Here is a 25,131-nt window from a genome sequence, read left to right as displayed (position 1 = left end):
GATACCATTCTCTAGGTGCTTGCTTAAGACCATAGAGACTCTTCTTCAGCTTGCAAACTAAATGCTCTTTGCCCTTTTCTTCAAAGCCTTCCGGCTGAACCATGTAAATTTCTCATGCAAATCCCCATCATGCAAGAAAGCTGTCTTGACATCCATCTGCATAAGCTCCATATCCTCTATTGCCACTAGTCCAAGCATGCATCTAAGTGTGGTCATCTTCACAATCGGAGAGAATATCTCATCAAAGTCCACACCCTTCTCTTGCTTGAACCCTTTAGCAACCAAACGGGCCTTGTACCTAGGCACATCATCACCTGTAACCTTCATTTTGTAGACCCATTTACATGGCAATGCTTTCTTTCCATGTGGCAAAGAAACCAAGTCCCAAGTCTTATTCTTCATAAGTGAACTCATCTCTGATTGCATAGCATACTCCCACTTGCGTTGATCCTCACGCATCATAGCCTCTTTGTAGCAAGAAGGCTCCCCGCAATCACTAAGCATCACATAGTCTACCCCTGAAAAAACCTATCAGGTGGTCTAGACACTCTAGATGATCTTCTCAAGGGCATTTCAGCTTGCTGTCCCACCTGCATATCAGCCACATTTGGCTCATCATTTCCACCAATAGATGATCCATCATCTACCCTTGATTGTATACCTGTGGGAGTACTTGGTGGTACCATTTCTTGCACATTTGGTGCATGGACAACTTGCTGTCTATCAACATATGCAGGTGGATTCACATCCTGGAAAGTGATTCTCCTCATTTCCACATCCCTCATGGGTGCCTTATGCATCTTCTTCTCATTGAAGACCACATCATGGCTGCGTATGATCTTCTTTGTTTTTGGATCCCAGAGACGATAGCCCATCTCTCCACTTTCACCATAACCTAGAAAGATGCATTTCCTAGACTTAGGATCTAGCTTCTTTCGAAGCTCTTTTGGCACATGTGCATATGCCTCACACCTAAATATACACAAATGAGAGTAAGAGGGTTTCTTGCCACTCCTTGCCTCTTCAGGAATACCACCATCCAAACTCTTACTAGGTGATCTATTGATCACATGCACTGCAGTCTTCATTGCCTCAGCCCAAAAACCACCAGAAAGACTTGCATTGGAAAGCATGCATTGCAACCTTTCTTGAATGGTACGGTTCATCTTTTCTGCAACTGGATTTTGCTCTAGAGTACGAGGGGATGTAAGCTCCCTCTTAATCCCACGAGTATCACAGAAATGCTGAAAGTCATGAGAGAGATACTCTCCACCATTGTCAGTCCGTAGGCATTTAAGCATTCTACCTGACTGATTCTCAACCAAGGCCAGCCATTTCTGAAATACCTGGAACACGTCACTCTTCCGAGCTATAGCATAAGCCCACACTTTCCTAGTTGCATCATCAATGAATGTCACATAGTATTCAGCCCCGCCTAATGACCGTGTAGGCATGGGACCACATACGTCTGAATGCACCAAATCAAGCATTTCAAACTCTTTCTTTCCCCTTCTTTTATGGGCTGATTTAGTCTGCTTCCCATAGAGACAATGCTCACAAAATTCAAAATCAGAGAAACTCAAATGCGGTACATAACCCAAACGGCATAAGAGTTTCATTCCATTCTGGCTCATGTGCCCCAACCTGCAATGCCACAAAGAAGTGCTTGGCTGCTCGGTTATTGCAACAACATGATCAAATACCCCTGATACATGCAAGGGATACAAAGTCGCACACTTGGCACCCCTAGCCAAAAGCATAGAGCCCTTTTGAATTTTCCAACTTTGAAAGCCAAAAGTGGTGTGAAAACCAGCATCATCTAGTTGACCCACTGAAATAAGACTCTTGGTCAACTTAGGCACATGTCTCACATGTTTCAAAACAAATGCAGACCCATTTGCAAAAGAAAACTTTATGTCACCTGCTCCCACTATGCCACATGCATAGTCATTTCCAAGATGCACACAACCTGTCTTTCCACTATCATAAGTGGAGAACCATTCCCTATGGGGAGTAACATGGAATGAAGCACCAGAATCCAAAATCCAATCCTGGGAATATGCATCATCTGAAGTGGTAAGCAACTCTGTAGATAAACTAGACATGAAGAGAATGTCATTGTCACCATCATGTGTGACTGCATTGATCTCCTCGATCTTCACTTTTCCTTTGTCCTCCCTTGGACTCTCTTCCTTTTGATTTGCACCCCAATTTGCATTCTTTTTCTTCTCCTTTTGCTCTCTTTTTAGCTTGTAGCAATCCTTTTTCATATGGCCCTTCTTGCCACAGTGGTAACACTCAATGTTTCGTGCCCTGGATTTGCTACGAGACTTCCCTCTTTCTTGGGACTTCCCCCTGAACTGTGATCTACCCCTTTGCACATTTAAGGCTGCATCTTGCTTGTTGCCATCCATAGACTTCCGTCTAATCTCCTCGGCCAACAAGCTACCCACAACATCATCAAATTTCAGTACTCCACCAGGTGCAGAGTTACTGACAGCTGTACGAAAGGTATCCCATGAGGATGGCAATGAACATAAGAGAAATATTGCCTTAGTCTCCGCATCAAAATTCATTTTCTGAGCCTGAAGTTGGCTGAAAATAATATTGAATTCATTCAAATGAGAAGCAATGGAGACCCCTTCCTTCATCTACAGCTCAAACAACCTCTTCATAAGGTAAACTTTATTAGAGGCAGTTTCCTTCTCATAAGTGGCACACAGTTTCTTCCACAAATCTTCTGTAGTCTGCTCATTTACTACTGTGAAATAAACTGACTCTGCAAGATGAAGTCTAATAGTAGACTTTGCTAATGCATCCAACTCATTCCAATCATCCTCAGACATATTTGCAGGCTTAGCTTCAATCCTTGCCAAGGGTTTAATCTGCTTCTTTTGAATAAGCACATCCCTTATTTGTTCTTTCCACAAAGAAAAGTTTGTCCCATCAAACTTTTTAATGCTGAAAAACTCCTTTTCAGGCATGGAAGAGGATGCCATGATGCAAATGAAACAAAATCCCAAATGCTAGTGCCTACAAGAGAGAATCACACCAAATACCAGGTGCACCCAAATGTGTATGCCACAATAGAGTGAAATATCACCAAAACTCAAAGCTCAAAGCATCAAAAGATGCATCTGACTCATGTGCATATACTATGCATCCATATGAGCAAATCTGGCCCAAAAGAAAATGCCAATAAGTGCCAAATAACTCAAGCATAAACACTGTCCACTGGCATATGCATCAATAATATCTCATCCAAGAGAGCATAGCACTATTAGTGCATCACCTGCAATGTTTCAAAGCTGTCCCTCAGCATAAAATAGCATCCATGTGCAAAGCGTCCATAAAAAATAGCATCCCACAAGGCAATTTGGGCCTATCAGCGCATCCAACAAGGACCGCAATGCATCCAAATGGCCTATAAATCATCCATTGCAACCCAATGCATACCACGAATGAGTGCACACTGCTCAAACTCACTGCTCAAACTGCAACCAGAGTGATCTGCATAAGGTATGCTCAAGAAATCATAGTCCCACGGTAATGAGCGCTACTGAAAATAGAACCTAAGATGCTTCAAAACATGGGCGCCATTGCATAATCAGACTCAGCAAGAAAATCTGCAAATATCTCTCTTCTGCCAGAACTCCAAAATCCCAACCGATGAGTGAGAAATGGGAGTCAACACTTATCCACTGCCATGTGGCATAAATCTAAGGTTTCAAAACCTTAGTATGAAAAATGCATAACAGAGAGACGAAATCGAATACACAGAGATTTATAACTCTAAAAATCCTTCACCGAATCGCACAAGAACTGATAGGTAGGGGTTTTTGGGCGTCCGGAACGCAATGGGACAGACGGTTTTGGAAACCGTGGTCTCAATCACTGGGTCCAACACACGGACTGAAAAACGTTTTTGAAAACAGAGCTATCTGTAAACTCCACCGGAGTGCGAATGATGAGCAACATAGAAGTTTTAGGACCTCCTGAGTCCACCGGAACTGACAGATCTGCAAATGGTTGCTCCAAACTTGAGTTTCAACACCCGGGCAAAAAACGCAGGAACTGACACAGTGAGTCAGAAATCCAATGAAATGATCCTAGATTCAAGAATAAAGATGTTTCCAAGCTCCTGAAGTGAAGTGGACACCAAAAGCAAGCAATAGTTGCCTCTACAAGTCAATATGGAGTCTCTGTCGTCGAACGGAACAGGGAAAAGCTCAAAAAATGACTTTTTCTTTGAAAGCTCTTAACAGGCTCTCAAAACCACTTCGTAAAGCCAAAGTGACTTTTCCAAAGGTTCCTCCAAGGTCTCTGCACACTCGGATGCAAGTAAAGTCACCCACAAAGCTTCCCACAGAGCTTCTCCTTCCTCCCACAGAGCTGCTGAGCTTCCAGCATTCACGCACGCTCAGCTAGATCACTCGGGCTCTGATACCAATTGAGAGTGCTCTCAACGGAAGCAAGAACGGAAGAAGGAGAGAGAGAGAGAGAGAGCCACACAAGTTTTTGTGGGTGCAGAACCACCCTAATCTTCTTTTTCATTCATTTATATATGTGTTTGAGTATTGTACATAACTGGGGTTAAGGCACAGTGACCTTTAACCCCACACTATTCGCACAGTACTATCTGTGGCTGCTCATAAAAAGTGGCCAGTTTATCAAATGGATGTTAAATCAGCATTCTTGAATGGTGACCTCAAGGAGGAGGTGTACGTGGCTCAACCACTTGGGTTTGAGGCCCCCCATTCTGAGAACAAGGTATGTAAGCTGAAGAAGGCTCTGTACAAGCTGAAACAGGCCCCAAAAGCATGGTATCAATAGATAGACAAATTCTTTCATAAATTATACTTCAAAAGGTGTTCCTCAGATGCTAACTTGTATGTGTACCGGAAAGGTGGAAAATCTGCTATCATTGTTCTATATGCGGATGATCTCCTTATATTACAGGTGACTATGAAGACATGATCCAGCAGACTAGAAAGGCGTTAAGCACAGAGTTTGAGATGACAGACTTAGACTTAATGCATTACTATTTGGGGATTGAAGTTTGGCAAGAGCCAGGCAAGATCTTCATCTCTCAGCAAAAATATGCAAGGGAGATCTTGAAGGCATTTAGTATGTCCAAGTGCAAGGAGATAGCTACACCTATGGAGGTAAATGCGAGGTTGTCTATGGAGGATGCCTCACCATCAGCAGACATCGGAAGGTATAGGAAGTTGGTCAACAGTCTCATCTATCTGTGCAACACCAGACCGTGTGAAGATAGTGGAAGAGAGGGAAGGAGTCTCACTTGCGGCTTTCTCACATGCACAAATGGGGGAATACACACAAAGGTAGAGGCTGAAAACAGTTTTCCTCTTCTTAGTTGTGAAAGCCAAAAGAACTCAAGTACAAAGAAAATAGAAGAACCCTATATGTGGGTCTCAAACCAAACTCAACTAACTAAGGTGGCATACTAACTGCGCCATGAACTAGTGTAGATAAGGATAGCTATTATTCGTGGGCGGTGTACCAACCGCATCTCCAGCTAACAAGTCGGTGACATAAATACACAACGGTCACCCTGGCATATCGCGAGTGGAGCTCGATATCTTTACACTCCCCCTCGAGCTCAATCCCAATTCCTGCACACCAAGCAGGTCTCTGAACTTGCGCAGCTTCTCTGCGCCCAATGCTTTCGTGAATATGTCAGCTACCTGATCCTCTGTGCTGACATAAACTAGATCAATAAGACCTAGTAAAACCTTCTCCTGCACATAGTGATAATGCACCTCAATGTGCTTTGTTCTAGCATGAAAGACTGGGTTCTTTGCCAAGTGTATGCTGCTCATGTTGTCATAATAAATAACAACTAGCCCATCTGTAGATTGATGCATATCATAGAGTAGCTTATGCAACCAAGCTACCTCACATGCAGCCATTGCTGCACCCCTGTACTCAGCCTCTGTGCTCGACAAGGCAACTGTAGGCTGTTTCTTGCTGCTCCAAGTGACTGCAGCACTCCCAAAAGAGAACACATATCCACTGGTAGATCGTCTATCAGAAATGCTACCAACCCAATCAGCATCAGTGTATCCATGCAATTGTATCTGAACCCCAGCCTCATAAAATAGTCCATACTGCAATGTGGACATCACATACCTGAGTATGCGTCTAGCCGCATCCAAATGCGGTTTCCTTGGAGCCTGCATAAACTGACTTACCAACCCAACAGCATAGCTCAAATCTGGCTTGGTAATAGTCATGTAAATCAAACTTCCTACTATGCGTCTGTACATAGTAGGGTCTTCCAGAAGCTCACCTGCATCTGTGCTCAGCTTCACATTCTGCTCCAAAGGAACTGAAATAGGCTTACAGCCTGTCATCCCATATTTGGACAGCATGTCCAATCCATACTGCCTCTGCAAGAGCTGTATCCCACTTGGTGATCTAATCACCTCAATGCCCAAGAAATAACGCAGCTCTCCCAAATCCTTCATCTCAAACTTCTGCCTCAATAGCATTTTCACATGAAGGATATCTTCATCACTATCACCTGTGATGATCAAATCATCAACATAAATGACCTGCAGCATAATCCCTTTCTCTGTTTTTCTCACATAGAGTGAGAAATCTGCCTTGGAAATCTGAAAGCCAATAGTGACAAGATACTGTCCTATCTTGTCAGACCATGCTCTAGGTGCTTGCTTCAAGCCATACAAGGCTTTCTTCAACCTGTAAACAAACTCAGGATGAGTAGCATGAACATAACCTGCTGGCTGCTCCATAAAGACCTCTTCTTGCAAATCACCATGCAAGAAGGCATTCTTTACATCCATCTGATGTAAAGACCATCCCTTTGATGTAGCCATAGCAATGGCTGCTCTTATGGTTGCCATCCTTGCAACCGGGCTGAAAGTTTCTTCATAATCAATGCCATATGTCTGTGCATACCCCTTGACAACTAATCTTGCCTTGTATCTATTCACAGAACCATCTGCATTGTGCTTGATCTTATAAACCCACTTACAGCCAATTGCATTCTTGCCTTTAGGTAAAGGCACCAATTCCCATGTAGCATTAGCATCCAAGGCATCCATTTCTTCATCCATGGCTTTCTCCCATTTTTCATTTCCCATGGCTTGCTCAAAAGAAGTGGGTTCTGGTTCCTGTATCACTTTGACCATATAGGCATAGTGAATGGCTGTAAATCCATCATATTTCAGCGTATCCACGGGATACCTAACCCTGGTAGACCTGCGCAAAATAGGCTCACTTCCAGGTGCTCTCAAAACATCCCTGGTCTTCCTTACTCCAGGTGTAACAACAGAAGGAATACCCAACTCATCATCAATGCTCTGTTCTGAGCCACTGGATTCACCATCCACACAAGAGTGACCTGCATTCACATCAAACATGGGCTGATCTACCTTCTCTTTTCCTTTTCGTGATACCTGCATACCACTCTCTGCATTGCTTTGAGGGGATTCTCGTGATCTCAATCTACCTGTCCATGGCGAAGTATGTGAACCATTGGTAGAGGACACTCCAGGTCCACTGATATTTTGTGATTGCTGCTGTGCATTCTGTGCAGCATTACCATTTTGTGCATCTACATCAATCATCACATTTACTGGTTTATACCAACTACTCATCTCATCAAAAACAACATCTCTACTCACTGTGAACTTACGTGTAGAAGGGTTATAGCATCTATACCCTTTCTGCTGCAGAGAATAACCAATAAAGATGCACTTCTTAGCTTTTGGATCCAACTTGGACCTCAACTCATCTGGCACATGGACATAGGCAATGCAACCAAAAATCTTCAAATGAAAAATATTTGGTTTCCTACCAGTATACATCTCCTCTGGCATCATGCCATGTATTGCTGCAGTGGGAGTCCTGTTCATTATATAGACTGCTGTAGCAACTGCTTCAACCCAATAATAATCTGGTAGATCTTTTTCATTTAGCATAGCCCGAGATACCTCTCCAATATGCCTGTTTTTTCTTTCTGCAATTCCATTTTGATGTGGGGTATGACTGCATGAATATTGCTGCTTTATACCATGCTCCTACAAGAACCTTGCAAACTCATTTGAGAGGTACTCTCCCCCTCCATCTGACCTTAGGCATTTTATTTGCAGGCCTGTTTCTTTTTCAACCATAGCTTTGAAAGCTTTGAAGTGCCCAAACACTTCACTTTTCTTTTTCATAAAATACACCCACAGTTTTCTGCTGAAGTCATCAATAAATGTGACAAAATAGTGACAGCCTCCAATAGATACAGCTTTTGTAGTCCACACATCAGAGTGGATTAATTCCAATGGCTTTTTACTCTCTTGAACATGCCTAGGAAAAGGTTTCCTTACGTGTTTCCCAAATTGACAGGCTTCACAGACCTTGTGCATTTCTGCAACCTTGAATTTAGGCAATCCTGCAATAATATTTTGGGCTTGCATTGATTTAAGTCGATGTATATTAACATGACCAATGCGTTTGTGCCAGATATCAATATCTGCAACTACACCGGTCCCATGTGCAAACATTGCTGCACTCAATTCAGGCATGTGTGCATCCAACGTAAACATCCTGCCCTTCTTCTTTCCTTTTGCTATCAAGCGACCATTATTTTTCATATCCTCAACAAAGCATCCATGAGGATTAAATCTGACCTGCAAGCCCTGCTCAACCATCTACCCAACAGAAACCAGGTTCTTGGTGATGTTCGGGACATGAAATGCATCAGACAAGTATTTCTTTTTCCCATCCTGCATAGACAAAGGAATTTTGCCAATCTGCACAATAGGATGTGCAGTATCATCACCAGTCTCCACAAATCCTGGCTTTTCCATTTTCCTTGCATCTTGCATCCATTCTGCATGACCTGTCATGTGGTTTGATGCACCTGAGTCAACATACCACACATCATTTTTATTCCTTTTGTACTAAGAGAGAGTTCTCTTGACAGGTGCAAAGGTCAGTATTTACCTCACTATTAGCATCGGAAGAAAATAATCGCTATATAAGTGTCACTATATGGCAACATTAGTAAACGTTGCTATATAGTGACATTGGTAAACATCGCTATATAGCGACACTAGTAAACATAGCTATATAGTGACGATTAACAGAAGCTAAAAAAAACATTAGTGGGGGACCCTCGAACATTTAGGGATGGTCCCTGTACTGCTTCTTGAAAAGCTTCTAGTTAGCTTTGTCTGCTGAGCTAGGTTTAGCCTTACCCTTTGCGAGATGGAAGTATGCAAGGTTGACCTACAATGCTTCAAGACCCCACCCATGCGCTCTCGCATGTAATCGTCATTGAGCTCCCAATTTGGGGGGTTAGGGTATTGTCTTTTCAATTCATCCATGCCTGCTTCTTTTGGTCATTTTGGTACTGCCAATCAGTATAGCTACGCCGCTCTTGAAGTGGTGGCTCATCAACTGCCTCATGGTGGCCATCACTGTTGAGCCCTTTTTATTTTGTATTATCTCTCCAACGACCATGATTTCATAGGACAAGTCCTCGACTGGGTAAGAGGACTCATGAGCCAGAGCGAGTGGTGTTACTACGAGCACTTATGAGCGAGGAGTAGCAATGGGAGTAGGAGAGAGAAAGGGACCTAACTGGTACTAGGTCTCATGACCAAGTGGAAACCTATAGGGATGTGAGTGTGCTGACTCGTCTACATCTCCCGAGTCAGCATAGCATAAGCGACCCTTCCTACTCTTCCTTCCCTTATGATGGGTACGCCCAGGTGATGACCCCTCAGTCGAAGGGTCTAGAGGGGATGGTTGGACAGTAGATCCAGCAGTTGGTGTAGGAGAGGGATTTGATGAGGTCCTTTGGGATAGCAGAGAGAAGAATCTCGCTACCTCCGCATCAATCACCTATGTGACAAACTGGTTGGGACTCCCAACAAAGCCATGGGCTGCTAGCAAAGGAGTTCCCCAAGGGGTAGTCACAGTGCTAGGTCCGAGAGGAGTCAGGCAGTCATAGGGGTAGGCCCCTGAGATGTCGCTTGAGTGGAATCAAAGTCATTTGGAGAGTAGAGATCATGATGTCTCCTCCTACGAGGGTTTCTGTAGTCATCGGATGTGTGACGTGATCCCATGTCTAATTTGGGGGGATTGGACAAACGTAGACACAAACATGATGACAAAAAAAAACAAAAAACAAGAGCAAGTAAGAAGTGGATAGACAATTATAAAATTCAAACTCAAGAATTTATGAAAAGGCAATTAATCACTTGTGAAAATTATGAAATGACATCAATGCATAAATGATAAATATGAAAGGACAATGATTTACTTAAGACAATTATGAAAAGACAGTTTTGAAATGACAAATATTTATGAAAGACTAGTGGAATCCAAGAAGATTTTCATATATAAAAAATATCGCCAAAAGTATGTCTCCAAAAGTATGTATATAAAAAAAATATGTCTCCAAAAGTATACTTAAGCAAAATTTGTCTCCAAAAATGCCAAACTGGTGGAGGAGGTCTACTGCTCTATGTTACTGTATGAGGTACTTTCCTCCTTTGCACCACCGCTAGGCGAGTCACTGGGGACCTCATCCTCCACTTCTTCTAATATGCGGTCATGCTCTTCAGCGATTATGTACTCGCAATCCACGAAGGCCTCCACACAATCCATTATGTCCTTTACACAATCATATTTGAGGCTCCACTGGTCATGGCGGTCTCTCCACAACCTACGGAGATCCCATAGGTTGTGTCATGCATTCCTCAGTTGCCTCTACTCCACTACCCTTCGGATTGGACCCCACCCAAGCGCACGCACCCCCATGTTGTACTTCACCTAGTCGCTCTCTTGCATAATCTTCTCTTTTACATGAGCTAGCAGAGAAGCATGTCTATAATCCCTGTGACATGGGAAACTAGGTTGGGGTTTAGGGAGGACACCCGTGGGTGAGGGCGTAGTTGTTCCATTTAGAATCTGTTTGAAAAAAAAAAGAACCAAATACGGCTAAGGAGCATGTGAAAAAAGAACTGAATACCACTAAGAAGAAGGAAATAAGCATAAGCATAGGCAAATGCATATGAGGGAAAGCATTTGAGGGAATGTTGAGTGAAAGCATATGCTTATGGCTATGCATGAGCATATGAGCATATGCTCATGCATAAGCATAAGCATAAGCATAGGCAAATGCATATGCTTATGAAAAGAAGAGAAAAAGAGAGAAAAAAAGAGAAAGAGAGACGGGAAAAGAGAAGGAAAAAAGAGATATGAAAATAAGGAAAGAGAGGAAAAAAGAGAGATGAAAAGAAGAAAAGAGAGGAAAAAAGAGAAAAGAAGAGAAAAAGAGAGGAAATAAGAGAGGGGAAAAGAAGAGAAGGAAGAGGGGAGAAAGAAGAGGGGGAAAAAAGAGAAGGAAGAGGGGAAAAGAGATTGAAAGAGCAGAAAAAGAAGAGAAGGAAGAGGGGAAAAGAGATTGAAAGAGGGGCAAAAGAAGAGAGGAAAAGAGCGTAAGCATAAGAGAAGGAAAAGCATATGCATAAGATAAAAAGAGAGAAAGCATATGCTTATGCTTATGCATGAGCATATTGTTAGATATCAATGCTCCACTCTCGCGTAACTATGCGGGAACCAGCTAACTCTACTTGTAAGCCCCCATATGAGGAGAAGGAATTTGAGTAGCTCGGTTATCTGGTAGGTCCTGGTTTGGACACCAGATGGGGGCCATGTGTGGCCTGATAGCTGGATGGCTTCAGATAGAGTTGGCACACTACCAACTAGGCTACATGCAAGTGCGGGAAGGCATCCCATGACTAACCACACTGAGGGTAGATGGAGCATTTCCTAGGGCAGCCCACTCTTGAGTTGTGGGGCCCGTTTGGAGCCCCAGATGAGATCCCGGATGGCTGTGGGCATGGACGGTCTTGAAAAATCAGTACGAGACCACGAATTAGATGCGGATTCAGAATTTGGAGACAACTCGCAGATGAGAAGCTATTTGAGTCTTAAGCGACAGAGAAGTTCATCACCAGGGTGAAGAATCTATGCAATCAAATGACTGCGATTGGCATCACCATCACCAATGAGAATCTAGCATGAAGGTGCATATGGATTCTCCCACCAAAGTACAACGGTCTTGTTACGGTGCTAAATATGCAAAACAAAAATCCGCCCCTCAACTTTGAGGATTTTAGTGTGATGCTTTTGAAGGAGGAGATGCGTCAAAAGATGAGGACTGGAGAAGATTCAGCTTTCTATGTTGGATCAAAGAAAGGTAAGGGTAAGGACTCTGGTAACCCATGTTCTTCTGATGATAAAAAGAGAAAGAAGAAGATCAAGTGCTTCTATTGCAACAAGGCAGGGCACAAGCAGAATGAGTGCCAGAAGAAGATTGCAGATGAGAAGAACGGAGTAAAGAAAGAGTCCAGCAACAGCACGCAGGCAGTACCAGTAGAGCTATTTGTAGCAATTGAGGAGATTTGAACGGAGGCAGTTCATGTACCTACGGATGAACCTTGGATCATTGATAGTGGTGCATCATGCCACATGACCAGTTGGAAGGATTGGTATACCTCTCTACATCTAGTAGGGAATGACATCCTGGTAGTAGTCGGCAATGATGCAAAATGTCCAGCAAAAGGAAAAGGTACGATAGCTCTCAAGTTAGATGGAGTTGTAAAACAGTTGTCCGATGTTCTTTATGTGCCAGATATCAAGAGGAACTTGTCCATTTTTGCGATCACAGATCAGGACCTCAAAGTTCAATTCGATAAGAATGGTGCACAGATTCTGGATCTTTAAGGGAAGGTCATTGGTAAAGGTACTTGGCACAACATCTACGAACTCTCAGCTTTTAGTGCTCGAGCCGATGTGAAGAACACTAAGCTGTGGCATGAGAGGTTTGGTCATCTAAACCTTAGTTCTTTAAAGGAGATGCATAAAAGTGGAATGATTGTAGACCTACAAGAAATTACAGATCTGCCCGATGTATGTGAAGCTTGCATAATGGGCAAGCAACATCAGCAGCCCTTTCCTAAAGAGGCCAGCAGGGCAAAGGCTCCTCTAGAACTCGTTCACATGGACCTTTGCGGAAAGATGGAGACGGAAGCTTTGGGTGGTTCCTACTACTTCATGATGCTGATCGATGACTATAGTAGAAGGATATGGATATACTTCTTGAAGACTAAAGATGAGGCTTTTAGTAAGTTCAAAGAATGGCATGTAATGGTTGAGAAAGAAACGGGGAGGAAGGTGAAGAAGTTGAGATCAGATCGAGGTGGTGAGTTCACATTAAGTGAATTCGAAAGTTACTACAAAAGTCACATGATCAAGAGGCAAAAACCCTCGCCACATACATCACAACAAAATGGAGTAGCAGAACGCAAGATGCGCATCATCTGTGAAATGGGTAGGAGTATGATGAAAGGGAAAGATTTGCCAAAGACTTTCTGGGCTGAAGCATGTAACATGGCAGTTTACATTCTGAATCATAGCTACACGAAGGCTGTGAACGGGATGACTCCACTGTAGATCTTTTCTGGTAAGAAACCTTCAGCTGCACATTTTAGAGTTTTTGGATGTGACTATTTTGTGCATGTCCCTGATGCTAATAGGACCAAATGGGAACCGAAGAGCTAAAAATGTATTTTCTTGGGCTACAATGAAGAGGCGAAGGGTTACCGTCTCTATAACCCTGTTACCAAGAAGGTAATAGTAAGTTGCAATGTGGTCTTCTCAGAACAGCCACATCAATTGGAGGAGGATGCTTCCTTCCCAAACAACCAGGACTAAGATATCCATCTAGTACAACCACCAACAACAGACCGAACTCCCCCAACGGTGCTTGGGAGGATTCAAGATAAAGAAGAGGAAGAAGAGCCTGCAGAACCACAACGGCAACGGCCATTCCCAAAGTGGGTAAAGTAGCTTTTGGATGGCAGAGAACCTCTAGCCATTGAGGAGGAACCATCCAAACACCACCGGTCCAAGAGATTAGAGGAGCAAAGAAGGGTGCAGGAACACTTGGTCAACTATGCTTTGATGATAGAGGTGATCCGTGCTAAAGAACCCAAGTGTCTTGAAGAGGCATAGGGTGATGATAGGTGGTTGGAGGCTATGCAGTCAGAGTATGGCTCCATAATGAAGAACAACACTTGGGACCTTGTGGATTGACCACCAAAACGCAAGGTAAACTGGGTGTACAAGACCAAGTACAAGTCCGACGGCAAGTTGGATAAGTACAAGGCTCGGCTCATGGCAAAAGGATTCACACAGGTACATGGTTTTGATTATCAGGATACTTTTGCTTCCACAGCTCGACTAACCGCAATTCGCACTATTTTGGCTTTAGCAGCCCAGGGAAGTTGGCTCGTGTTTCAGATGGATGTAAAATCCACCTTTCTAAATGGAGATCTCAAGGAGGAGGTATACGTGGAATAACCACCAGGTTTTGTGATCCCCAATTCAGAAGGTAAAGTCTGTAAACTGAAGAAGGCACTTTATGGGCTGAAAAAGGCCCCACGAGCGTGGTACCAATGAATTGATGCCTACTTTCTGTAAAATGGGTTCAAGAGGAGCCCATTTGATCCAAATTTGTATATCTTCATAGAAGGAGGCATGTGTATGATCGTGGTCCTTTATGTGGACGACCTTGTCATAACAGGGAACCATGAAGAGAAGATCTTGCAGACAAAGCATTTGCTAGGAAGAGAGTTTGAAATGACATCTGATGCATTTCTATTTGGGGATTGAAGTATGGCAAGAGCCAAAACAGATCTTCATTTCATAGCTAAAATATGCTAGAGAGATACTGAAGGCATTTGGCATGGCTAAGTGCACGATAGTTGGCACCCCTATGGAGGTTGATGTGAAGCTCTCAAACGAGGATTCATCACCACTGGAAGCGAAGTACAGAAGGCTTGTGGGCAGTTTTATTTACTTGTGCAACATGCCATCGGACATCAGCTTTGCGACTGGTGTACTAAGCAGGTTTTCCAATAAGCCCCAGGAGAACCATTGGAGGGCAGGGATGCGGGTGCTGCGAAAGACCGAGCAGGACTTTTCTAAATAAGAAAGTGCTTCCTCTTTTTTCCTTTTGTTATTTCTGTTATTCGCATTGGCCTGCAGCTAGCTAAAGTGATGGGCGTAGGAACCCTCTCTTCCCCTCTCTTCTTGTATTCCCTCCTCTTCCCCTCTTTTCCTCTTTTCCTCCCTCTTTCTCCCCTCTTTCACTCATATGCTCATGCATAAGCATAAGCATATGCTTTCTCTTTTTTTCTCTTATGCGTATGTTTTTCCTTCTCTTATGCTTATGCGCTTTTCCCCTCTCCTTTTTCCCCTCTTTCAATCTCTTTTTCCCTCTTCTTTCTCTTCTTTTCCCCTCTCTTTTTTCCTCTCTTTTTCTCTTCTTTTCATAAGCATATGCATTTGCCTATGCTTATGCTTATGCATGAGCGTATGAGCATGCATAAGCATAAGCATATGCTTTCTCTTTTTTTGCTCTTATGCATATGCTTTTCCTTCTCATATGCTTATGCTCTTTTCCCCTCTTCTTTCCCCCCTCTTTCAATCTCTTTTCCCCTCTTCCTTCTCTTCTTTTCCCCTCTCTTTTGTCCTCTCTTTTTCTCTTCTTTCATAAGCATATGCATTTGCCTATGATTATGCATGAGCATATGCTCATATGTATAAGAAAACAATACAACGTCTATGCTCAACAGATAACAGGATCTCGTATGCAAGAGAGAAAACAGATAGTATGGAGAATCAAAAATTTGATTATTGTAGAACTAATACAATAGTTGGCACTGCCTCCCAACCGTGCGCTCCTGTGAGAGAAGCTTCGATGGCATGCTGGAAACAGTAGAGGACGGAGGCTCGATGCTAAGGAATCAGGGTTGCTGTAGCTAGTGATGAAATGGGCTTCATGGGCTTGCTCTTATATAGCCACCACTAGTAGTCGGTTGGACCCAATTGGGTGACCGACCTAGTCCGCCCAAAACGGCCGACTGGGGGTCGGTCCCAAAATAGGCCACCGACCACAAGATAGAACTATGGTGCAAAATAGAGCCACTAACCTATAGTCTACGTTCGGGCCACAGCCATCTAGGATCCATCTGGGGATCCAAATGGGCCATGCAACCTGAGAGTGGGTTGCCCCAAGAAATGCTCCGTCTACCCTCAGTGTGGTCAGTCATGGGATGCCTTCCTGCACTTGCATGTAGGCTAGTTGGCAGTGTGCCAACTCTATCTGAAGCCGTCTAGCCATCAGGCCACACATGGCCCCCATCTGGTGTCCACCAAGACCTACCAGATAACCAAGCTACTCAAATGCCTTCTCCTCATATGGGGGGCTTACAAGTAGAGTTAGCTGGTTCCCATGTAGTTCCACGAGAGTGGAGCATTGATATCTAGCACTCCCCCTCAATGTCGACCCGCAAGTGAACTTACTTTTTCGGGCCAATGCCAAGTCGATGAAGATGCATCTCCAGCAAGTCTCTTCCAAGAGCCTTCGTGAAGATGTCCGCAGCATTCTCTGTAGTCAGACAGTACACCAGGTCAACCTCTCCATCCATGATGAGCTCGTGTACAAAGTGATATTGAATCTCAATGTGTTTTGTGCGAGCGTGGAACACAAGGTTCTTTGCAATCACCATGTAACTCTGATTATCACATGATAACTGCATAGGCTTGTTCTGCACTGCACCCATGTGTCCCAAAATTCTCCTCAACCACACTGCCTCACAAGAAGCAAAGCATACTGATTTGTACTCAGCCTCAGTAGAAGAAAGAGCAACTGTAGGTTGCTTCTTGCTAACCCATGACAACTCCTGATCCAAGTGAGAAACATTAACCTGCCACTGATTTCCTGCTATCCACGTCTCCTACCCCAATCCGAGTCACAGAATCTGGTTAAGATGTTGCCCTTGGTATAGGTGATGCCATAATCAAGTGTGCCTTTGATGTATTTCAGGCCCTATAAAAGAGAGGAAACATACTATTTTTTAAATAACTAGTTAGAGGAAGGACGATTTTAGAGAAGCAAATTTTCAAAGGGATTGGATTGAGGAGACAAACATAAGCCTACAAACAAGGAGAAAGCATAAGCCTACAAACAAGGAGAAAGAGGAGGAAGAGAAACACCAAAAAGAGAAGAGGTGAGTCTTCTTTCTTTCACCAAATCTCATTTTTTGTCCTTAACCTCTGCAAGTCAAGCATGAAAATTAGCACATAGGCTTAGCAATACAAGGAGAAACATGCTTCAACACTCACAAAACAATGTCTCACACAAAATGAACCTACATTGCTTAAACAGACACACCTTCTTGAAAAACTTCCTTTCACACAAGCAGAGAGGGAGAAGGGTGGAGAGGGAGCACAATGTTGGGAGAGGGGCTGGGTAGGGGTGAGGAGTGTGGGGAATAGATAGGAGGAAAGCAAGGTCGTTGAATATAAGATGGGAGGATCGATTTTTTCTTCTCTCGTAATAGAGATATGAAAGATGGCATCGCACAAGGTTTTGGGTTTTAGCAGGGCACTTATTGTGAGAAGAGAGGAAAGGAGCTCATGGGTGGCTATTTTTTGGATCTTAATGGATTTCCTTGCAGCTGATGTTGTGAATTTGGAGGTGTGCAGATGGAAGGGATGAGTGGAAGCTCATCAGATGCAGAGTGGCTTACGGAGAGGTTGTATTGTCATTGCACTCATTGCAAGTGAGAAGTACAACATCAACGCTGTATTGTCATGTGCCACTTGTGGATGTATGGGGAGGAGCCTGAACTAGTACCACCGTTGGTGTTGCACATGGTGATGAATCATTGGCAAGTCATTGCTATTTGAGTTCGTGATTAATATTGCATACGTACATGACATGAAACCTTGAGACAAGATCTTATATTTACACAAAATCTTAAGACAGGATGAGGGTGGTGAGGGTGCGCATATACCTTCACACTTTCAGCAAGACTATAGTCTCTTGGATGTGCCAGATGATGAGGACGAGGATATGGTGGACATGATGGATTCTATTTTTAGGGGCACTACATCACATGTACACATGATGTCCGAGTCCTGAGGTCAATATGCGAGAGTTGCAATCAACACATTTGTACAAGGGTGCTAGGATGTCTAAACTACAGGCTTGTCTCTCAATCTTGAATCTACAAGCAAAGTATGGGTGGTCGGATACAAGTGTCTCAGCCTTAATGATGTTAGCTCCCCCATTAAGTTGACTCATTATTTGGATATTGTTTGTTTTGAGAATCATCATGTATGTTTGAGAATCATCATGATTCAAAGCCTATGTATGTTTGAATTGTGATAGGTTGCTCCAGAAGATGTTTCCTGCACCAAATACCATGCCCGCATCAAGAGATGAAGCAAGAAGATGCTAACAATGGTGGGTATGGATTATGATACCATCCATGCTTGTCATAATGATTGTATTCTCTTTCACCATGAGCATGTAGATTTGGCTAGTTGTCCAGAGTGTGGGGAATGATGATATAGAGATGGCTTGCAGGGTGAGCAGATACCGGTAAAGGTCTTGAGACACTTTTCCATCATTGCAAGAATATAGCACATGTTTTGATGCAAATCCATAGTAGAGTTAATGACTTGGCATGCATCTCATTGGTCCACTAATGACACATTGAGGAGTCCCATAGATTATGTAGCTTGGAAGCACATAGACAATTAGTGACCGGACTTTGCGAGGGAGCCATGCAACTTACATCTTGGGCTCGCCATGGACGGTGTGAACCCTTTCGGGTTATGCTCGACATCTTGGTCGACATGGCCCATAGTCTTAGTGAATTACAATATCCCACCATGGCTAACAATAAAGAAAGGACACTATGACGACACAATGGAAGCTGAGAGGGAGAAAGGGGGCTTGAGAGACACAAGTTTTGGTGGGTGCGGAACACCCTAATCTTCTATTTCATCCATATATATATATGTGTTTGAGTATTGTACATAACCGGGGTTAAGGTATAGTGGCCTTTAACCCCCACAACCTCCCACTTAAAGGCCAATGTGCCTTTAAGGGAGAACAACAAATGAGCATACTATCCAATGCCCATCAATACATGACAATACTCAAACTGCTAACTACGTAGACTCTTTGTCAGCATATCTGCAAGGTATCATCTGTATGAACCTTGACAAGCTCTATGCGCTGGTCCTCAAGTACCTCCCTGATAAAATAGTACCTGACCTCAATGTGTTTGGTCTTTGCATGAAAGACCGCCTTCTGTGCTAGTTGAATGGCACTCATGGAATCACTATACAATGTTGGTACACCTATATGAATCCCCAAATCTCTCACTAGTTTATCAAGCCATATAGCCTCCTTGCAGCCCTCTATGGTTGCAACATACTCAGTCTCTATGGTAGACAAAGCAATGCACTTCTGTGCATAAGACATCCACAAAGCATAAGAGAAGTAGACATACGCTCATGCATAAGCATGACCATATGTCTCTTTTTCCCTCTTTACTTTCCCTCTTCTTCTCTCTTTCTTTCCCTCTTTCCCCTTTTCCAATCTCTCTTTCCTTTCCCTCTTCTTCTCTCTTTCCCCCTTCTCTTATGCTCATGCATAAGCATAAGCATGAGCATATGTCTCCATCTCTTATGCTTATGCTTATGCATAAGACTCCTCTTATGCATAAGCATAAGCATGAGCATAAGAGAAGTAGACATATGCTCATGCATAAGCATGAGCATATGTCTCTTTTTCCCTCTTTCCTTTCCCTCTTCTTCTCTCTTTCTTTTCCTCTTTCCCCTTTTCCAATCTCTCTTTCCTTTCCCCCTTCTCTTATGCTCATGCATAAGCATAAGCATGAGCATATGTCCCCGTCTCTTATGCTTATGCTTATCATGCATATGTCTCCTCTTTTCCTTTCCCTCTTCTTCCTCTTTTCCTTTGCCTATGCCTATGCTTATGCTTGTTTTTTGTTTTTTGTTTTTGTGTTTGTGTCTATGTTAGACATGGGATCACGTTGCACATTCGATGAGTATGGACAGCCTCACAGGAGGAGAGCTCACAATCTATATGCTCTAGAGGACTTTGATTCCTCTCAGGTGACTACCTCGAGGACTATCCCTAGTCCCCGACTCCTCTCAGACCTAGCACTGTGATTATTACCCCTGGTCCGACTCCTCTTGGATGTAGCACTACAACTACCCCTCGAGGAACTCCTTTGCTAGTCGTGCATGGCTTTGTCGGGAGTCCCAATGAGTTTGTAGCACAGATGAGTGATGAGGAGGTAGCGAGATTCTTCTCTCTGCTATCTCAGAGGACCTCAGCAATTCCCTCCCCTACACTAACGACTGGATGTACATCCCAGTCGTCCCCTCATGCCCCTTCGACTAAGGGGTCATCACCTACGCGTGCCTCTCATAAGGGAAGGAAGAGTAGGAAGGGCAGCTTATGTTGTGCTGACTCAGGAGATGTAGATGAGTCAGCACACTCACATTCCTATAGGTCTCCACTTGGTTCGGAGACACAATACTAGTTAGGTCCCTTGCCCTCTCCTACTCCCACTGTTACTCCTCGCTTCGAAAGTGCTTGCACAGCTTCCACTCCTTCTGACTCTGCTACCATCAGTCCTCCTTACTCATCAGGGGAGCTCTCCTATCAAATCACAGCAGCCAGAGAGATAATAGAAGATAGAAAGGGCAAAGCAGTGATGGCCACCATGAGGCGGTTGATGAGCCATCACTTCAAGAGCGGCATTGCTACCGATTGGCAGTATCAAGATGACCAAAAGAAGTAGGCGGTCATCAATGAATTAAAACAAAAATATCCTAACTTGCCAAATTGGGAGTTTAATGAGGATTATATGCGAGAGCGCATGGGTTTGGTCTTGAAGCATCGTAGATCAACCTTGCGTACTTCCATCACAAAGGGGTTGGCTAAACCCAGTTGGGTAGACAAAGCTGATTGGAAGTTCTTCAAGAAGCAGAATAGGGACCATCCCAAAATGTTCGAGGGCTAGAGGAGGGCTGTGAAGAGATGGCTGGACATCGTAGGTACTTCGCACTTTGGTGCAGGCGGATGGTTGGCATTCGAGGCAACCGTGGTAAGTCTACTTCTTCTCATTTACTGTATTGTTCTATTTGTTTTACTACATATTACATGCACTTTAGCTAACTCTAACTCTCGTAAATTGGATCCACAGCAAGCTACGATGGGTTGTCTTCCTACAGATGCAAAGATGCGATGCGCATTTCGCATAGGCACAAAGTCATGGTTTATTGAGCAAGAGGCAATGGGAGCGATAGTCGATTGGGCTAAGGTGGCTGCTCGCACGGTATAAGTCTACTCCTACTTGTAATCTCACTTTTTAAATTGTTTTATTCTTTAAGTCCCAATCTAATTTTCAATTTATATGGTTCACTCTTAGGGTCAAAGCTCAAGCGTCCCATCACTAGAGGCGAGCGATCACCAGGGTCAGGGATCAGACGCACGTGATGAGGATCAGGAAGAAGGCGTAGCTCATGAGGACCAAGGATTACGCCAACAAGATGAGGACAAGGACGAGGACAATTCGGATGAGTAGTAGTAGTAGTGCTTCCTTCTCCTCCTCCCTCTTCCTCCTCCTCCTCCTCCCTCCTCCTCCTCCTCCTCCACCTCCTCCCTTTCCCTCCTCCCTCCTCCTCATCCTCCTCCTCCTCCCTCCTCTCTCTTCTTTCCCCCATGCTCTTACACCTTCTTCCTCTCCCACTCCTATGCTCCCCCTAAACCCTTAGTTCCTCAACCCTTAATCTCCATGATCTACAAGGGAGACGAGTTCTCCCCCATGTGCTCTACTCTAAACCTTGGAACCTCTTCTAAACTTTGGAACCTCTCTCTAAACCTTGTAACCTCCTTCTAAACCTTGGAACCTCCTTCTAACCTTGGAACCTCTTCTAAACCCTCGAACCTCCTTCTAAACTCTGGAACCTCCTTCTAACCCCCCTGAAACTGCTTCTAAACCCTGCAACCCCCAATGAAGGCAAAAGCCTTCGTTACCTCAACCATGATGATACACGTTCCTTTTACACATGCATGCACTATTTTTGCTTACCACACTTAAGCCCATGTCTCTCACTGAAACATGACTCGAGGTCCTAAGCTACATGTATACTACAAACAACAACCCCGATATATCTATGTGACAAAAAGCCTTGGAACCCTACATACTGAGAATACCCTACTCTTCCAGCTGTGGAAGCTGTGGGAAAGAGCCAACATTTGGCACGGCTATCGGGGAGACTAGTGTCTCAAGTAACGATGAGTAAACATATGTAGGTATGTGTAAAAAACAAACTACTTCGGACTTTCATGAACATAATGTAAGAAAACAATACGTCATCTGTGCTCAATAGATAACAAGATCTCGTATGCAAGAGAAAAGCAGATAGTATGGAGAATCAAAATTTTGATTACTATAGAATGGATACAATAGATGGCGCTGCCTCCCAACCGTGTGAGCCTGTGAGAGAAGCTTCGATGGCATGTCGGAAATAGTAGAGGACAGAGGCTGGATGCTAAGGAATCAGGGTTGCTATGGCTAGTGATGAAATGGGCTTCATGGGCTTGCTCTTATATAGCCACCAATCGTAGTCAGTTAGACTCAATTGGGTGATTGACCCAGTCCACCTAGAATGGCCGACTAGGAGAAATAGGCCACGACCACATGATAGAATCGATGCGCAAAATAGAGCAACTAACCTACGGTCACTGTTCGGCCCACAGCCATCCGGGATCATCTGGGGCTCCAAATGGGCCCCGCAACTCGAGAGTGGGGGCTGCCTCAAGAAAAGCTCTGTCTACCCTCAGTGCGATTAATCATGGGATGCCTTCCCGCACTTGCATGTAGCCTAGTTGGCAGTGTGCTAATTCCGTTCAGCCATCAGGCCACACATGGCTCCCATTTGGTGTCCAAACCAGGACCTACCGGATAACCGAGCTACTCAAATGCCTTCTCCTCATATGGGGGGCTTACAAGTAGAGATAGCTGGTTCTCGTGTAGTTACATGAGAGTGGAGCATTGATATCTAACACCCCCCTCAATGTCCACCTACAAGTGAACTTACGTTTTCGGTCCAATGCCAAGTCAATGAAGATGTCTCTCCAGCAAGTCTCTTCCAAGAGCCTTCGTGAAGATGTCCGCAGCATTCTCTGTAGTTGGACAATACACCAAGTCAAACTCTCCATCCATGATGAGCTCACGTACAAAGTGATATTGAATCTCAATGTGTTTTGTGTGAGCATGGAACACAGGGTTCTTTGCAATCGCCATGCAACTCTGATTGTCACATGATAATTGCGTAGGCTTGTTCTGCACTACACCCATGTCCCCCAAAATCTTCCTCAACCACACTGCCTTGCATGAATCAAAGCATGCTAATTTGTACTCAGCCTTGGTAGAAGAAAGAGCAATTGTGGGTTGCTTCTTGCTAACCCATGACATAGCTCTAGATCCAAGTGAGAAACAATACCCTGTCATTGATCTCCTACTGTCCATGTCTCCTGCCCAATCCAAGTCACAGAATCTGGTCAAGATTTTGCCCTTGGTATAGGTGATGCCATAATCAAGTGTGCCTTTGATGTATTTCAACACCTGCATCCCTGCCCTCCAATGGTTCTCTCGGGGCGTATTGGAAAACCTGCTTAGTACACCAGTCACAAAGCTGATGTCCGGCCATGTGTTGCACAAGTAAATCAAACTACCCACAAGCCTTCTGTACTTTGCTTCATCCACGAGTGGTGATGAATCCTCGTTTGAGAGCTTCATGTCAACCTCCATAGGGGTACCAACTGTCTTGCACTCAGCGATGCCAAATGCCTTCAGTATCTCTCCAGCATACTTCAGCTATGAAATGAAGATCTGTTTTGGGCCTTGCCAAACTTCAATCCCCAAACAGAAGTGCATTAGTCTGAGGTCTATCATTTCAAACTCTCTTCCTAGCAAATGCTTTGTTTATGAGATCTTCTCTTCATGGTTCCCTGTTATGACAAGGTCGTCCACATAATGGACCACGATCATACACTTGTCTCCTTCTCTGAAGATATACAAATTTGCATCTGATGGACTCCTCCTAAAACCCGTTTTATAGAAATTAGGCATCAATCCACTGGTACCATGCTCATGGGGCGTGTTTCAGCCCATAAAGTGCCTTCTTCAGTTTAGAGACTTTACCTTCTGAACCGGGGATCACAAAACCTAGTGGTTGTTCCATGTATACCTCCTCCTTGAGATCTCCATTCAGAAAGGCAGATTTTACATCCATCTAAACCACAGGCCAACTTCCTTGGGCAGCTAAAGCCAAAACATTGTGTGAATTGTGGTTAGTCGAGCTCCAGGAGCAAAAGTATCCTGATAATCAAAACCATGTAACCGTGTGAATCCTTTTGCCATGAACTGAGCCTTGTACTTATCCAACATGCCGTCCGACTTGTACTTGGTCTTGTACACCCACTTGGTGCGGATTACCTTGTGTTTTGGTGGTCGATCCACAAGGTCCCAAGTGTTGTTCTTCATTATGGAGCCATACTCCAACTGCATAGCCTCCATCCACCTATCATCACCCTATGCTTCTTCAAGACACTTGGGTTCATCAGCACGGATCACCTCTGTCATCAAAGCATAGTTGACCAAGTGTTCTTGCGCTCTTCTTTGCTCCTCTAATCTCTTGGACTGATGGTGTTCGGATGGTTCCTCCTCAATGGCTGGAGGTTCTCTACCGTCCAAAAGCTGCTTTACTCCTCAATTGCTACAAACAGCTCTATTGGTACTGCCTGCACGCTGTTGCTGGACTCTTTCTTTACTTCGATCTTCTCATCTGCAATCTTCTTCCAGCACTCATTCTGCTTGTGCCCTGCCTTGTTGCAATAGAAGCACTTGATCTTCTTCTTTCTCTTTTTATCATCAGAAGAAGATGGGTTACCAGAGTCCTTACCCTTACCTTTCTTTGATCTAGCATAGAAAGCCGAATCTTCTCCAGCAGTCCTTGTCTTTTGACGCATCTCCTCCTCCAAAAGCATTGCACTGAAATCCTCAAAGTTGAGGGGTGGATTTCTATTCTGTGTATTTAGTATCATAACAAGACCGTCATACTTTGGTGGGAGAATCCATATGCACCTTCGTGCTAGAGTCTCGCTGGTGA

Source organism: Dipteris shenzhenensis, chromosome 7, assembly GCF_047967505.1.
Source record: "Dipteris shenzhenensis isolate YYH24624 ecotype China chromosome 7, Dip_SZ_1.0, whole genome shotgun sequence".
In the NCBI taxonomy this organism is placed as follows: Eukaryota; Viridiplantae; Streptophyta; class Polypodiopsida; order Gleicheniales; family Dipteridaceae; genus Dipteris; species Dipteris shenzhenensis.
The sequence above is the reverse complement of the archived record's forward strand: the minus strand, read 5'-3'. Positions refer to the sequence as shown.